We start from the raw sequence: 18,052 nt of genomic DNA, 5'->3' as shown, positions 1-18,052 counted from the left end.
GCAGTGATGTCCTAGCACTCATATCTGCACCTTTGTACTATGGTCTTCTTTCACGTCCTCTCCTCACTCCGTACCGTCCTCATGAAAGTACTGTATGTAGAAAATATGATAAAAGGCAGAGAGCCGCATGCAGCTCAAGAGCCACCTGTTAGGCCCCCCTGGTCTGAAAAGTGAAAGTCCCGCCCCTCTGCTTCGCCGGTAAGACATCCAAATTTCGGCCAATCAGATCAGAAAGGTTCCTGCCCCCGAGTGACAAACACACCCCTGAACACCGCCCCACAAGTGACAAAAATACCCCCTTAACACTGAACGTAAATCCAGGTGAGCGCGCAAAGGGGAAGTGACCGCGCAAGATCACTGCTCAGTTAGGATTGCAGCCGTGCAATTGTAAAATACGGGGTCGCTCGGGTAGAATTGCGCCAGCACAATTTAGTTCCTAAACACGCCCGTTCAGTTGTCTTAACGCCCTTTCACTTTATGGCAGACATGTAATTCCATATTTCCGTCTCTCTTTGACCAAGTTTGAAGGCTTGATGTCCCGCATTAACCCAAGAGGAAAAAAATAAAAGAATAAAATCAGGGTACCTTTTTTTATTAATGATGAAAAGAGGGAAAAATCATAAAGTTCAGGAGACTCAAGCAGGCTGCCTCCCCCCCAGCGGTTCTCTGTGACCGCCAGCTCGCCTCGGAGCCGGCGGGTTCCCTGTTGGCCCGAAAGGGATAAGAAAATGACAGGAAGTTCAAGAGAACCATGGATCACTTCACTATATTGGATGGGTTTTCTACCCACTGTCACTGAAAATAGAAGATACTGGTTGTGCCACTCTGCCTTCCTTTACTGAGCGTTATAATTGACCTGATCTTTGGTCTCCTGACCTTGTCTCTGACTCTGTTTGCCTGCCTTCTTGCACGACTCTCGACCGGATCCTGACTACCTTGTCTCTTATCTGATGACTTCTTGCCTGTTATCGACCCCTGACTGCCCGACCCTGATTTAGCTTTGTGGACTTCTAGCTGAGCTAATGGATCCAGTCGTCTGCCTGTTCTTGTGACATCATGCACCAGTTTCCATTACTATATCTAAGAACATATCAAATTAATATTTTAATAGCTGGAGATTTAAAACATCTTTGCTTAAAGACCAAGATTTCATTATTTATTTTAAAAGAGGATTGGATATCTTTATGGAACCAATGATACTATGGATGTCACACTATGTGTACTTTGGGAAGCGGTAAAAGCAGTAATAAGTGGTAAAATCATTTCCTTTTCATCTAACAAAAAAAAGAAGAAAAGGCAGCCATATCTGAATTAGAAAATAAAATTAGTCCTTGATGCTGCTTATGCTTCCGGACAAGAACATATTCCGAAAGATCTTAATAAAATTAAATTTGAATTTTTTTGTAGAATTAATAAACAAACTCAATTACAGTTACAAAGAACAGGCAAACAAATCTGGTAAATTCTTTGCTAATCAATGAAAAAATAAATAAAGAAAAAATCGCAATTTCCTGGATTGGGGAACGAACAGTACGGTAAATATCACTACCAACCCAAATGAAATAAACAACACGTTTGAAGATTTTTATAGGAATTTATTGACCCATCAGTACGAAACGTTAAATTATTTCTTGAGTTTTTAAACATACCCAAACTAAACCAAGAACAAATCCCAGCCTTAGACTCAGCCGTCTCTGTGGCAGAACTTTACGATACTCTGCGGCTGATAACAGATAACAAAGATCCGGGGACGGATGGCTTCCCAGCAGAATTCTAAAAAGAATTTTGGGACATCTTGGCACCATTTTTTTTTATAAAAATGGTTATATATATTAAAGATCACCACTCACTACCAGCTAATACACTGACCAAAAATATAAACGCAACACTTTTGTTATTGCTCCCATTTTTTATGGTATGAACTCAAAGATGTGAAACATTTTCCACATACACAAAATAACCAGTTCTCTGAAATATTGTTCACAAATCTGTCTAAATCTGTGATAGTGAGTACTTCTCCTTTCCCAAGACAATCCATCCCACCTCAAAGGTGTGCCATATCCAGATGCTGATTAGACAGCATGATTATTGCACAGGTGTGCCTTAGACTGGCCACAAGAAAAGGCCACTCTGAAATCTTCAGTTGTATCACACAGCACAATGCCACAGATGTCGCAAGTTTTGAGGGAGCGTGCAATTGGCATGCTGATAGCAGGAATGTCCATCAGAGCTGTTGCTAGGGAATTGAATGTCCATTTCTCCACCATAAGTCATCTCCAAAGGCGTTTCCGAGTATTTGGCAGCACATCCAACCGGCCTCACAACCGTAGACCACGTGTAACCACACCAGCCCAAGACCTCCACATCCAGCATATCCACCTCCAAGATCTTCTGAGACCAGCCACTCGGACAGCTGCTGAAACAATCAGTTTGCATAACCACAGAATTTCTGCACAAACTGTCAGACACCGTCTCAGGGAAGCTCATCTGCATGCTCGTCGTCCTCATCGAGGTCTCGACCTCACTCCAGTTCGTCGTCGTAACCGACTTGAGTGGGAAAATGCTCACATGCTATGGAGTCTGGCACGTTGGAGAGGTGTTGTCATCACAGATGAATCCCGGTTTACATTGTTCAGGGCAGATGGCAGACAGGGTGTTTGGCGTCGTGTAGGTGAGCGGTTTTCTGATGTCAATGTTGTGGATCGAGTAGCCCATGGTGGTGGTGGGGTTATGGTATGGGCAGGCATATGTTATGGGCGAAGAACACAGGTGCATTTCATTGATGGTATTTTGAATGCACAGAGATACCGTGACGAGATCCTGGGGCCCATTGTTGTGCCGTCCAACAACATCACCTCATGTTGCAGCATGATAATGCACGGCCCCATGTTGCAAGGATCTGTACACAATTCTTAGAAGCTGAAAACATCCCAGTTCTTGCATGGCCAGCATACTCACCGGATATGTCACCCATTGAGCATGTTTGGGATGCTCTGGATCGGCGTATACGACAGCGTGTTCCAGTTCCTGCCAATATCCAGCAACTTCGCACAGCCATTGAAGAAGAGTGGACCAACATTCCACAGGCCACAATAGAAACCTGATCAACTCTATGCGAAGGAGATGTGTCGCACTTCATGAGGCAAATAGTGGTCACACCAGATACTGACTGGTTGTCTGAGTCCCCTGACCCCCTCAATAAAACAAAACTGAAGATTTCAGAGTGGCCTTTTCTTGTGGCCAGTCTAAGGCACACCCGTGCAATAATCATGCTGTCTAATCAGCATCTGGATATGGCGCACCTTCAAGGTGGGATGGATTGTCTTGGGAAAGGAGAAGTACTCACTATCACAGATTTAGACAGATTTGTGAACAATATAATAACTGGTTATTTTGTGTATGTGGAAAATGTTTCACATCTTTGAGTTCATACCATAGAAAATGGGAGCAATAACAAAAGTTTTGCGTTTATATTTTTCGTCAGTGTATGAACTCTGTCTACACCATTCTTCTCCTAAAGCTGGAGAAAGACCCCCCGCCCCCCCAGTCTTCTAGCTACCATCCCATCTCTGATCAATGCGGATCTTAAGCTGCGTTCATACCAAGCATGATTTGCGCTGCAGATTTGCGGCAGATGCCTCTCTATTTCGCCCTGCAGCAAATTCTCTGCTCACCTCCTGCCCAAAAATCGCTTGGCCGCGTGTGGGAGGAACAACCATTGTGTACTACAATATTTTTAGCCTGATCGCTACATGGAGTGGTGTCTGTGTTTATCTAATTTAAAATGCAAGAAAGACACAGATGATGTTAAGAGATCAGAGTTGTTTATTTTGAAGATTTCTACAAAAACATTAGTAATGATCACGTAGTAATGATAGTTGAGGTATACCTATGATGAAAGTTACAGGCCCCTTTCATCTTTTTAAGTTGGAGAACTTGCACAAGTGGTGGCTGACTAAATACTTTTTGCCCCAAATACCTTATTGTCCGCACTGTAGGGCACACTTAAAAGCATTCATTTTTTTCAAAAGACAGCAGTGCGCCTTGTAATCCAGAGTGCGTAAATAAACTGGTTGTGTTTTTCTGATGTCGAAGAGATTTTAAAAGATGCACGGAGCTCTGTCAAAATGTTTGTTGTGTGATATTTCTAACGTAGAGCTGTGTATGACTGTTATTTTATGTGTTACAAGGTTGAGAGTTAGCATAGTCACAGTAACATTTGTTTCAGCTCAATCAGTTTTTATAAGTGTTGCAAAAAAGATATTGTAATAAAGCTAACATGGCTAATGTGTACTGAGTTAATAATAATAATAATTAATAATAAAATATTTGATACTTTATTTATCCCACAATGGGGAAATTCTTCTCCGCATTTTGACCCATCCCCTATGGAGAGCGGTAAGCTGCAGACTAGCCATGTTCGGGGGGCGACAGCTGGCTGGGGATCCGCCAACCCTTTAGTTGTTGGACGACCTGCTCTACCGCCTGAGCTAAACTGAACTTAAAAACAAGTTCTAGCGTTACTTGAACGCAGTTATTAATGTCTGGCTGACTTTTTTGTTCTGCTTAATGCCCCTTTTGGTGTGCCTTATGAAATAAGTTTCAAAATAGCCCATCTACTATAGGGCACGCCTTGTCATGCAAAATATACTTTCAATGCTAAAAGGCTTGGAACATTTTGCACCAATGAAATAATGATTTTTTTATTGTTAAATTATTGATAGACAAGTTTAGATTATCAGTAGAAATATAGATAGGGATTATTATAGTAAGGGTCAATGGTTGCAGGTTGAATCTGCCCAAAATTTGCAGAAATCAACCTTTTTTCATATATTTTTCAGGGCAGAGTTGGCATCAGACAGACCTTTTTTGTGATGGCAAGAAGGCACACCATTTACAGAATTCCGCCAATTTTCCCTCTGTGTGATAATAAGCTGTTGCTGTCATGGTACCCCCAGGAGTCCTCTACTGCCCCTCCCTTCTCTGCTTCCTCCTTTATTGGACCCAGCTGTCGGCATTCACCTCATCATCTGCACCTGTATTTAAGACGACTCCAGACCAGTATTCATCGCCAGTTTGTTTGCCCTCTATGGTGCTTACTTGGTCTTCTCTAAGCTCTTGTTTTTGATTATTCATGCTCTTGTTAATTCCCTGCTCTCGCCTGATCCAAGTTCTCGATCTGCCTACAGAATTCTCGCATCCGTCCACGCCGACCTGGGTCCAGCCACAAGACCATCAGCCTCAAGTCTGTATTCCAGCTCCTCAAAATTCCAGCACTCTAACTCCATCCTGCCTTCAAGCCCGTTCCTCGCAAATCAAGCTCCACTAGAGAGAAGTCGCTCCAGCTCGGCTCCAACATCCTCCTCAGCATCTGGCATCTCCTGCTCCGGTGACATCTTCGCCACTAGTCTCCCAGTGATCAAAGACTTGTCAAAATTAAATCCATTCTCGCCACTTCCAGTGTCTGTCGTTTTGGGTTTCAGCATTTGGGTCTGCTCACGTTACGACCAAGCATGATAGTTGCTGTGGATTCACAAATTAAACAAAAGCCGCATGCTTACCTAACCAGGACTACAGTGGAATGTCTACACTGATCAGAGACATGTTCGTCTGTATACATTTAAATGGACAGGATGTACTTACACCATAAAAGGAGGCTTCAATGGTTTTATTTAGATGTGTTTGAAGAGTGTGCACATGAAGGTTTTGCCTTTGTGTTTTGAAGAGCCCTCACAGCTTTTCTTCAGGATGCACCTGCACACAACTATAAATAAGGTGTCTAGACAGCTTAGGGCATGCCCTCTGGCGTGGTGGAACAAATAAGTCAACAGATTAACCAAAGAGAAGAGGGGAGCACAAGGCCAGAATCTTCATAAATATGCATGATCTGTGCAACCCTCCAGGAAGGACGGATTCATCCAGTCTCTGTGCCTGCGCTTAAAATGCACATGCTGCATGAGCAAATGCAAAGATTTGGGCTGTTGCAGATGCAAACTCACACTGAGGGTAAAATCTTGTGGGTTCCACACTCAGACTAGAGTTTTCCCGCATCACAAACCTTTGCTTTTATCACTTCCTGTCAATGTCCCTTTCACAGGCTTCTGCAGATTATTTCCCAGTTTTTTTAAAATAGATATTTTGCTTTTTATTTCAGGTCAGTAAATTCACCCACAACTTTAACTGTTGCTGTTATTAATGCAAAAAAGAATACATTTGTGGTTAATGTCTCAATCACGTCAGTATTTAAGCAGAACAACACACACCTCTTGGCAAAGGCATGCATGTATGCATGCTCCATCTCACTCAAACACTGGAGGTAAAATGAGATGCTCATTGCTATTCTGCACACAGTTGTGGTCACAGACAGGGCCATGCAGTAGTCTGGGCACAAGCACAGGGGGCTCACATTCATGCACAATGGGGTGCATGTCGCCGGGACCCCATTACAAATACTAAATTCCTCACCAGATTAAAAAACACAAAAGAAGCCCATTTGCATGCACACATTTGCACATGCTGCAACAGACTCACAAATTCCATCACTGGCTGAGGAACATCTGCTTGGGGACTTTCACGAAATGAAAAGATGTGAATAATCTAAGAACACAGTCAGTGAAGATGTCGTGATTCTGGTCACAATCCCATAGAGAAAAAAACACATGCCAGAATCAGGCTGTGAAGATGATTGTTCAGTTACTTTCATTCTAGATTTCAAAAATAAAAGAAAAGCTTGAATTTATTGTTGCTCCTCACAGAGAAAGTTGCAGCGGCAGTCCTTCCAGATGTGCCTGGATGACTGACAATTTTCACAGTTGTTTTGTTTGGTTTGCTTTCAGACCAAACTGGCTGGAAATGCCACACAGTAAACCTGATAACATATACTATCTGGAAAGGAGGTTAGCCCGGCTAGCTCTTCAAACTAAACCAACTTTCATGCACTGATAAGCGCCATCACCTTTTCTCTGTTGTTTCATGATTTGGACTTTTGGTTCAGGATTTTTTGGCATTTTTACTGATTATGGAAAAAATAAATAAAGAAACTTAAGATTACATTTGCATTTCTGAGGATCGTGGTGAATCAGGAGCTGACAAAAGCATGCAGAACTGAGCTGGATTGCAACATTAGCACTCCAAGTTGCTTACAAACGGAGCAGTCACTGACATGTCTGTTTGTTTATGGTCTGCAGAATGGCAACTGTGGATATTTTCCCTTCATAATAGAAACAAGGAAGAGCTGCTAGATCCTTATATAGTTCTCTCTGTTCAAAAAACCAATTGTTCTTGTTCTTCATTTTTGTGATGTGATAGAATTAGAAGCAGAGCTGGCACAAACGGGAAGATATTCCAAGATTTTTTGCTCACCATACTGCAACATAATTATTAGTTGCTATTAAGGCCCGTACACACCGGGACGAATTTCGCGCGCGATTTTCGCCGACGTTTAACGCCTCGTGGCTAAACAAAGGGCACCAATGAGAGTGTGCACACCGCCGCGAAAAAAAGCCACGCGTCAAAGCGTCAAAAAAAAAAAAGCCTCGGGTTCGTTTTTTTTTTTTTGACACGTCGCGTCGAAATCTATTCGGCCAATGAGAACGGCGCTTTTGCACAGGTGTCTGGAGCCTCTGAAGTTACAGTAAAACACAACTTGGCGGCGCTCAAACACAAAACTGCCTTGCTGAGCACACATACCAGCGAAGAAGATAGACGGAGAGTTGCATCTACACATCTATGATGTGTGGTGCATGTGGTGCATGATGTGGTGGATGATCTGATCCCACTGCGACCACACAAATATTTTTTTAAGGGACCTCCAGATCCTGCCTGCACTACAATCTATCCACGACTGTACCCACAGACCACTGACAAGACTCCCCTCCACCCCCACCCCCTTTCTTTAAAGCCTAACCCTGTCCTGAACCCTAAGTTTAACCCTTACCAGAAGCTGGGGAACGTGTGGTGCACTGGGGTTCTATCCTCTACTCGCATGTACTTCTCCTTTCCTCTATTCTTGATGATTTATTTCTCCATGCCTCTGTTTGGTGCAGTGTGATTCATGTATTGTCCCTCTATCAATCCCTCTGTCGGAGTGGGAGTGATTCCAGATTCCATGCAACCTGACCGTGTACCTCGTCTCTGCTCCTGCTGCTACACTGTGCTGTGGACCCTACCTCTGGCTCGTCACGCACCCCCAGCCGTCCACTCACTTATCTTGATGAAGCTCATTTGTTGGACTATTTAAATACGTAGTTGCAGAGTTAGATACGCTAATTCTCTTTAAGAATATTGGTACATCGCTTGTTCGTCCTGGGGGAGGATCCTTCCTTCATGTGGGCACCCCTTAGGTTTCTTCTTCTTTTTCCGAAATCTGTTTTTTAGGAGTTTTTCATTACCGCGAAGGAGGGTCTAAGGGCAGGGAGACCCAGTTTAGTTCAGTCTGCTTAGCTTAGTTTAGCAATCAGCTATTGAATTCTATGATTTATATTCTTTATGATTCATGTTTATTACACAATCACCAGCATGAAGCCTATTGAGATGACTATTGTTGTAATATTGGGCTATATAAATTAAATTTAATTTAATTTAATTAAACATACGTGTTCACTTTGAAAATGGATTCTAGGATCATAGAAATTTTAATTATTGTATGGCAAACAAACAAACAAAAAAAGACTGGTAAGTTTTTATAGGATATATATATGATATCTGCCATACTGGCCAAAGTTTGTTGTGATCTTTGAATATATATGAGAACCAGACTGAGTGACCCCTCGTCACTCACGTTCCAAACAGGAAGTACCTGCTGGTTCTAAGAACTTTGGTTCCTTTTGAACAATCTGATTTGATCCGATCCATCCATCCATCCATCTTCCTCCGCTTATCCGGTACCGGGTCGCGGGGGCAGCAGACTGAGCAGAGATGCCCAGACTTCCTTCGCCCCAGCCACTTCCTCCAGCTCCTCTGGGGGTACCCCGAGGCGTTCCCAGGCCAGCCAAGGGACGCAGTCTCTCCAGCGTGTCCTAGGTCTTCCCCGGGGCTTCCGCCCAGTGGGAAATGCCCGGAACACCTCTCCAGGGAGGCGTCAAGGAGGCATCCGGATTAGATGTCCGAGCCACCTCAACTGGCTCCTTTCGATGTGGAGGAGAAGCGGTTCTACTCCAAGCTCTCCGCGGGTGACTGAGCTTCTCACCCTATCTCTAAGGGAGCGCCCCGCCACCCTACGGAGGAAGCTCATTTTAGCCGCTTGTATTCGGTTCCTTGTTCTTTCGGTCATGACCCATAGCTCATGACCATAGGTGAGTATTGGAACGAAGATCGACCGGTATATTGAGAGCTTTGCTTTTCGGCTCAGCTCTCTCTTCACCACAATGGACCGACACAGCGACCGCATAACTACGGACGCCGCTCCGATCCGCCTGTCAATCTCACGCTCCGGTCTTCCCTCACTCGTGAACAAGACCCCCAGATATTTAAACTCCTCCACCTGGGGCAGGGACACTCCACCCACCGAGAGATGATCCGAACCACTGACCTAAAATCGATCCTGGACATCTGTAGCCAAGAATTCAACCAGTGTGACTCAGAGATAAATACCTGGGTACTGAGCAGCACAAAGGAAATTGTCCAGGTTGCATAAATTATTTTTTTAATGATATACAAATTCTTTAAAAACCAGACAATGTAGTATTTTTTTGTCTTTCTTTCCATTTTGTTTCTCATAGTTAAGGTATGCCTATGAATAAAATTACAGGCCTCTCTCATCTTATTCAGGTGGGAGAACCTTTCCCAATTGGAGGCTCATGAAATACTTTTTTGCTTTACTGTAAAGGTGAAAGTTGTGCGTGCAGATGGAATGCAGAATTTATTCTGCTAAAAAGTAGAGGAAGATTTTGGTATAATCAGAGAAAGCATGATTTATTTCAGAATATAAAATTTAACAAGAGCTTCTTTTATATTTATTTAGTGCATTTCAGTCACTTGGCTTTAAAAGCTCAAATATTCAATCTTTGGTTTTTTTAATGCAGAATTTATTTGTCATTGTGAATTGTACATTTAAATTTAAATCTGCTCTTTAGTCAGTGCATCATTCATTAAAAAAAGTCAATGAATTGCAAATAATAAATAAAAAGTGCATCATTGGCAGTGTTGCCAATGGGCAGTTTTGCATATAAGACACAGATGATGAAGAATAGAATATTCCTAAAGGTGTTGAATGTTTTAATTAAGTTTGTGGAATAATTTTTCTGATAAATTGTAAGGGTTGGGCGTTTCTTTTTTCTGGGTATGAAGCTTTTTAGATCACTTTTGGGCTGGAAAACTCTGATACTATCTGGCAGCTGATCAGTGGGTAATTTTTTTACAAATAATGAATAAAATAGTTCGCTTTCATAAATTCACTAACTTCAGTTTATCTAGCTGCATTTCAGTGGGTTGCTTTCACGTCTTGTTGACACCCCCCATCCCCCATCCCCCACCCTTGGAGACAGTTCTCTGACACGTTTTGCTTGTGATCTGACCATCTTTTATTAGTTGCAATGTGATGCGATTCCAGATGGCTCTCCTTCACAAATAAGCCAATGCAGATACACAAGCATTCTCATAAATAGTAAAGAAAGCTGCATGTGTGTGAATAAAACCAAGCAAAACTTAAACTTGTCTCTCCCTAGACACAATAGATTAAATTAAATTACCAAGCAGGAAGTTTTTGTACTTGACAAGGTGGAAGTTTATGCAATTAGTGTAATACTACACTGTTATCAATAAATAATGCAACAAAGAAACGCCAAACATAAATAAACAATGTAAACACTTTTACTGTTCTTGTATTTGGCATCGTGAAAGCATTTCTGTAGCATAATTAAAAATAAAAGTCAATGCCAGAAATGCTTTTTCATTTTCAAAATGAAGCTGCATTTGTTGACTCAAAACAGAAATGCTTCTATAGAGCTTTTTCTTTTGGTAAACAACATTTCAAACACAAACTTTATGATAAAAGACAACTGTAGAAGTTAGGCAGCCTAAATAGAGGAGTGTTCTGTTAATGCATAAAAAGAATCAAGAATTTTAAATAATTATACTTATCACATTGAAAAAAGTTTGTATTACACTTCAAATAAAGGGTTAAAAAAAACATATTGCTGTTTGTTGTGTTTAAGGTTTTTCTTTACTTTTAAGTTGCAAAATCTTATGTGGTGAGTTTTTGTGCTGTAAATGTCCAATTGAGGTATGGTTTGCTAACCTGAGAGGCCACAATAGTTTTGATGAGTTTTACAGATAACTACTGCTAAACTGAAGAAAATTGAGACCAGTTGTGACATTTTGTTTAATCCTTAAATTTAATCCAAAATGAAACAGGTTCTCCAGCACTTTTATTGTTAAATGTTGCCAGTAAGATTCTGAGTTTCAACAACGAAGAGGCAAAACTGATTAATTTTTGCATCAATGGAACATTTGAGATTAAAGTGGGTTTTATTTACTGTTTTTTGCATCTATTTTAATTTATTTTCTGTCACTGAAATTAACACCTTACCTCTTAAAAATTCTGTCATCCAGAAAATGTTTGATAAGATTTTATTATTTTTATATAATATAGTTATTATTAGAATAATAAAGTTGTTTTTACAATTGTGACCTCTCAGAGCAAACCATATCCCAGTTGGGCATTTACCCCTACACCAAACTCCCCATAATAGATTTTACAGCTTAAAATAAAAAGATAATAACTAAAATAGTACATTTGATTTAAAAGAAAATCTTTTCATTAATACAAACAATAACATTTCATTAGTTTTACATAAAGATTGCATCAGATTACAGTATATATCTTTTTGTTTGTTGATAAACTTCCATCAGAATTCAGAAGAGGGTATGAATTAAAATTGTTTGTTTAAACAAATCTTTGCAACTTAGCAGTTAGTCCTAATGAATTTTACTGAAATATTGTACAAGGATTGTATTTTAAAGGGCAGAAAAAACAACGTATTGATAATGAAAGATTAGCAGGTTAACCACACCAAATGTAATCTTAAAGTTAAAGTCCCATTAGCTTTCACACACCAAGGAGTGTGAAATATTATAGATATGCTAAATCAGCTAATGTGTAAGGATGTTAGACTGTTTTTTTTTTGCATGTTACTAACAAGGTTGGGAGTTAAGCTGCGTTTGTCACAATAAATGCGACAAATTTCCATCGGCTGCCCCTCATTCACCACATGGCAAATTCTCTGCCTGCTGCCTGTCCAAGAATGTATTCTTGATGTGGGAAGAGCTTTCAGCTAATGTTTTTAGCCTGTTCGCTACATGGAGCGGTGTCTTTGTTGATCTCATTTACAACACAGATTATTATTGTTTCAAGAAAACAGTTCAGGAGGCCGACCCAGGCTGCCTCTGTCTGGCTGCCAGCTCGCCTCCCAAGCGTGAGGCCCAGCAGGTCTTACAGTAGCCAGGACACTGTTGCCCCGAAAGGGAAACAGCGGATTAAGAAAATGCATGGAACTACCGGATCAATCTACCATGTTGGATGTGTATTCTACCTGACCCATTGTCACTGAAAGTGTCACCTACCCTGAGTTGAGTACCTAATTTGTTGATGCAACGCAGCAACCTCACAAAACTTAAAAATATTTAAACTATGGCCACGCAGCTCAAATCGTGCTGCTGGAGCTCACATTGTGTCTGTACTATAGACTTAACATGGAAACTGGCCACCTCTGCCACGCAACTCGCGTCCGGTGTGAATGCAGCTTAAGTGTAGTCACAGCAACTTTTGTTTTAGTGGTATTAGTCTATTTCTTTTACATCTTCTTCTTTCTCTTTCGGCTTTTCCCATCAGGGGTCGCCACAGCGAATCATCCTTTTCCACCTCACTCTATCATGGGCATCTTCTACCCTAACATTAGCCAACTTCATGTCCTCTGTTAAGACATCCATGTATCTCCCCTTTGGCCGTCCTCTTGCCCTCCTGCCAGGCAGCTCCATCTCCAACATCCTTCTACCAATATATCCACTATCCCTCCTCTGAACATGTCCACACCATCTCAGTCTGGCTTCTCTGACTTTGTCGCTAACACAGGCAACATGAGCCGTCCCTCTGATGTACTCGTTCCTTATCCTGTCTAACCTGGTCAGTCCTAAGGAGAACCTCAACATCTTCATCTCTGCTACCTCCATCTCAGCCTCTTGTCTCTGTCTCACTGCTACCGTCTCTAACCCATAGAGCAGAGCTGGTCTCACCACTGTCTTGTACACCTTTCCTTTGAGTCTTGCTGACACTCTTCTGTCACACAACACTCCTGACACTTTCCTCCACCCGCTCCAACCTGCCTGCACTCGCCTCTTCACCTCTTTTCCACACTCCCCATCACACTGAACTGTTGACCCCAAGTACTTAAACTCCTGCACCTTCTTCACCTCAGCCCCCTGTAACCTAACGCTTCTACCTTGATCCCTCTCGTTCAGACACATGTATTCTGTCTTACTACGACTGACCTTCATGCCTCTTCTTTCCAGAGCAAACCTCCACCTCTCTAGGTGTTCCTCCACCTGCTCTCTACTCTCACTGCAAATTACAATGTCATCCGCAAACATCATTGTCCAGGGAGATTCCTGTCTTACCTCGTCTGTCAGCCTGTCCATCAGCATAGCAAACAAAAAAGGACTCAAAGCTGATCCTTGGTGTAGTCCCACCTCCACCTTGAACTCCTCTGTCTGACCTACAGCACATTTCACCACCGTCATACTTCTCTCATACATGTCCTGAACTACTCTGACATACTTCTCTGCCACTCCAGACGACCTCATACAGTACCACAGCTCCTCCCTCGGCACCTTGTCATACGCCTTCTCTAAATCTACGAACACACAATGCAGCTCCTTCTGACCATCTCTGTACTTTTCCATCAACATTCTCAAAGCAAAAATGGCATCAGTGGTGCTCTTACGGGGCATGGAACCATACTGCTGCTCACAAATCTCCACCTTCTTCCTAAGCCTGGCTTCCACTACTCTTTCCCACAGCTTCATTGTGTGGCTCATCAACTTTATTCCTCTATAGTTGCTGCAGTTCTGCGTGTCACCCTTGTTCTTAAAGATCGGAACCAGGACGCTTCTCCTCCATTCCTCGGGCATCTTCTCACTCTCTAAAATCCTATTGAACAACCTCGTTAGAAATTCCACTGCTGTCTCTCCTAGGCACTTCCATACCTCCACAGGTACGTCATCAGGACCAACGGCCTTTCCGCTCTTCATCCTTTTCAGAGCCTTCCTAACCTCATCCTTTCCAATCTCTGCTACTTCCTGCTCCACAACGACCACATCTTCCTCCCTTCTTTCCCTGTCATTTTCCACGTTCATCAGCTCCTCAAAATACTCCTTCCATCTTTTCTGTACACTCTCCTGGGTTGTTAGCACCTTTCCATCTCTGTCCTTAATCACCCTTATCTGTTGCACGTCCTTCCCATCTCTGTCTCTCTGTCTGGCTAGCCTGTACAAGTCCTTTTCTCCTTCCTTTGTGTCTAACCTGTCATATAGCTCATCGTAAGCTTTCTGTTTGGCCTTTGCCACCTCTCTCTTCACTCTACGCTGCGCTTCCTTGTACTCCTGTCTACCTTCCTCAGTCCTTTCTACATCCCACTTCCTTTTAGCCAACCTCTTCCTCTGGACGCATTCCTGTACTTCCTCATTCCACCACCAAGTGTCTTTACCGTCTTTCCTCTTTCCAGATGACACACCTAGCAACTTCCTACCTGTTTCCCTGATAATTTCTGCTGTAGTTTCCCAGTCCTCTGGAAGCTCATCCTGACCACCCAGGACCTGTCTCAACTTCTGCCTATTTCTTTTACATGTTGCAAACAAATATGGAGTTACAGGTATTGTGACCATTGTGACCTGATTCTTTTAACACAGCTAACATTTGAAAAGCTACGTACACACTGGCCTCAGCAACTGCCATTTGAGTAATCGCTTTCGATGAAAAGTGGGTGTAAACACCCTTAAATCCACGTTTCTGGCTTCTGTGTTTAAAACTCTCGCATCAATGCGTTGCTAGGCAATTTCGCTGAAGTCAGCTGAAAGTTCAACCGTTGAACTTTGACTAATCAGGGACGCGGGTTTGGTAGTTAGTAGCATCCTGGATGTGTATTTTACCCGCTGATCGAGTCACTGAAAACGTCACACACCCAAAGTTGAGTCCTTCATTTGTTGACGCGACACAACGACCTTGCGAGACTTCAAATATTAAACGTCTGGCTGCGCCGTGCTGCCCAAATTGCACCACGCCGCTCATATCTGCTGCTGGGCCTCAGATCACCACTGTACCATTGACTTTACATTGAAACCGTCCGCCTCTGCCGAGCGACTCGCTTTGGGTGTGATTGCATTATAGTATGGTGCACCTTCCACCTTGACGGTGTGCACCCTAAAATATGTACAGTAAAATGCAGGTAGTGCAAATTTTGTTTGGTGAGCTCTATGACTTAGAACTTAGCCAGCAAGGCCAAGTGGGCCCCGAATAGGGCAGTTTCCGTGGTGGCCTCACCTGTGTTTGCATTGGCTTAAGTTGGGCACTCAGTGGGCTGGCCCGTTATGCTAGCCAGCCTCCCGGTGGACAGAGGAACTCGATATGCTCCTTTGAATTTGTGCAGTTTGCGTCAGTGTTAAACAGAAATGTGCAGCAGGGGGGTAAATCACAAGACCAGCCAATCACTGCACCCTGTGACCATAGATCTGCATGAGCTACCACATGAAATGGAACTGAGGCCAGCACTGAATCAGTGATATGAATTTAAATGGAGGGGAATTTGAATTTAGAGTTTCATTTGACTGTGAAATAGCATCACCAAATACTCATCAAAACTATCTGCCCTATTCAGGGGGGGATAATGATTAGAGAGGCAGGAATAGGAAGATTTGATAATATTTTATAGCCATTGAGCTCAAGTGTGTGCTAAGTGCAAAACAAATTTGCAAGGGCAAATGAAACTTAGAACAAAATAAAAATAACAATGTTTTTAGAGAAGAATTGTGTTAAATGGACACACAGATGTGTGTGTACTCTCGAATGCACTGCCGCACTAAAGCACACGAATGTGGATGTCTGTACATCTACCTATTACTGCTTGACATGCAAATCTCTTATCCAACCTTCTTCTGTCTGTCAGTCTGCATCTCTCACCTTGTTCACATAATCACTCAGTCTCACTTTCTCCTCCTCTTTTCCCTGATCCTCTTTTCCTTCCCATTTCGTTCTGCTCCATCCTTCCTCAACAGGACTATTTTTTTCCTCCTCTAACCCTCTTGATGTTTTTAAATTCGCATAAAAGCTGTATGTTTTGGAGAGATAGAGATGCTGAGCCTTGCGCTCTGCACAGGCTGGCATTTTAGTCTGAAGGACTCATATCGCCCTGCCCTTGTTTTCTCTCCTGCCATCAGGCAGACACTTCAGGGTTACCAGGACAAGAACCAGCAGACCGAGGAACAGCTTCTTTCCCAGAGCGGTCACCTTAGTTAACTCTGCCCCACCCGGATTCTCTGCTCCATTCACCCAGTCAAAGTCAAAGTAAATTTTATTGTCAATCTCTATAATGTTTTCACATGCATAGAAATGGAAATTCCGTTTCTATTCAAACTGCAGTCTAAAACGGGGAAAATAACTTCAAGTTACAGAATAAAATAGAATAAGACGAACAAATAAGGTGACTATAAAAAGGGAAAAGTAAAGCAACTGTAAAAATGAAAAAATAAATAAAGTGACTGTAAAAATGAGAAAAAAAATGAAGTGACTGTAGTCTAGTTCTTCACCAGTGGACTGGTGGAAGGTGCAGTTCAGTGCTGATAAGGTAGAGTGTGTGTCAGAGTTCAGAGTTCAGCAGAGCCGGGGGCAATGGGGCAACAAGAGGGGAGGGGGGGCAGGCCTGGGAGAGAGTTCAGCCTGGTGGAGAAAACTGTCTTTGAGTCTGTTGGTCCTGGCCTGAAGACTACGTAGTCTCCTCCCAGATGGCTGCAGACTGAAGGAGCTGTGGGATTGATGGGTCGGGTCATCTGCAATGCGTAGGGCTTTGTGGGTGAGACGGGTGTTTTAGATGTCCTAGAGGGAGGGGAGGGGGGCACCGATGATCCTCTCAGCCACCCTCACGGTGCGTTGGAGGGAATTTCGGCAGGACGCATTGCAGGCACCATACCACACCGTGATGCAGCTGGTCAGTATGCTCTCCACGGTACCTATGTAGAAAGTTAGAAAGTGTACATGATGGGGAGAGGGACTTTGGCTTTCTTCAGTTTGCGGAGGAAGTGGAGACGCTGCTGTGATTTCCCAGCCAGTGATGCGATGTTATCCAACCAGGAGAGGTTTTCTGTGATGTGCACACCCAGGAACTTAGTGCTGCTCACTATTTCCACTGTTGTATTGTTGATGGTCAGAGGAGCATGCTGAGTGTGCGCTCCCCTGAAATCCACAACCATCTCCTTCGTCTTTTCCACGTTCAGGAGGAGATTATTGTCTCTGCACCAACCGGCCGGGTGGCTCACTTCGCTCCTGTAGTTTGAATCGAATTGACAATCTGATCTGATCGAATCGGATCAGATCTGACCAGACCAGACCAGACCAGACATGAGTATGTATTGAATAATACTGACTCAAAATCTAAAACTAAATCCTTTATAAATGGAAAAAGCTTCCTTGTTCGTGCACAAATGTTGCATTTAATGCATTGCTTCTTAAAATGATGTAGTTATATTTTATCAGTACAGTAAAAATGAAGCCGTAGGTGTATGTTTGTGTTGTTTACAAATGGTTGAACCTCAGCCTGCTGTGTACACACTGCTGTGCATATCAAGATTTCTGTCAGACAACTCTTGCAGTAAGAAATATTTATTTCCACATACTTAATATTCACATTCTTTAAGTTGGCATTCACATCTTTCGTTTTGGCATAAGGCTCCGTTCAATTCCATAATATAATTTTCCATAAAACTTTGGGGTAACAAAACCCCCAACGCCAAGATCATCCAGAAGAAGAAAAATGTGAATGTATAATTAGTGTGTAATAAGATGAGGTGT

The 18,052-nt window shown here is 42.7% G+C and overlaps 1 long non-coding RNA gene across 1 annotated transcript; it reads left to right on the top strand.

The window, feature by feature from the left end:
* The first annotated feature begins 3,447 nt into the window (after positions 1 to 3,447).
* Positions 3,448 to 5,454, top strand: LOC110015501 (uncharacterized). The gene is made up of 2 exons (XR_002290711.2): positions 3,448 to 5,092; positions 5,190 to 5,454. It is a non-coding gene; the product is annotated as an uncharacterized LOC110015501 (long non-coding RNA).
* Positions 5,455 to 18,052: the final 12,598 nt, after the last annotated feature.

This window comes from Oryzias latipes, chromosome 8 (assembly GCF_053564925.1).
Source record: "Oryzias latipes strain Hd-rR chromosome 8, Olatipes_Hd-rR_3.1".
Classification (NCBI taxonomy): Eukaryota; Metazoa; Chordata; class Actinopteri; order Beloniformes; family Adrianichthyidae; genus Oryzias; species Oryzias latipes.
The sequence above is the reverse complement of the archived record's forward strand: the minus strand, read 5'-3'. Positions and strand labels throughout refer to the sequence as shown.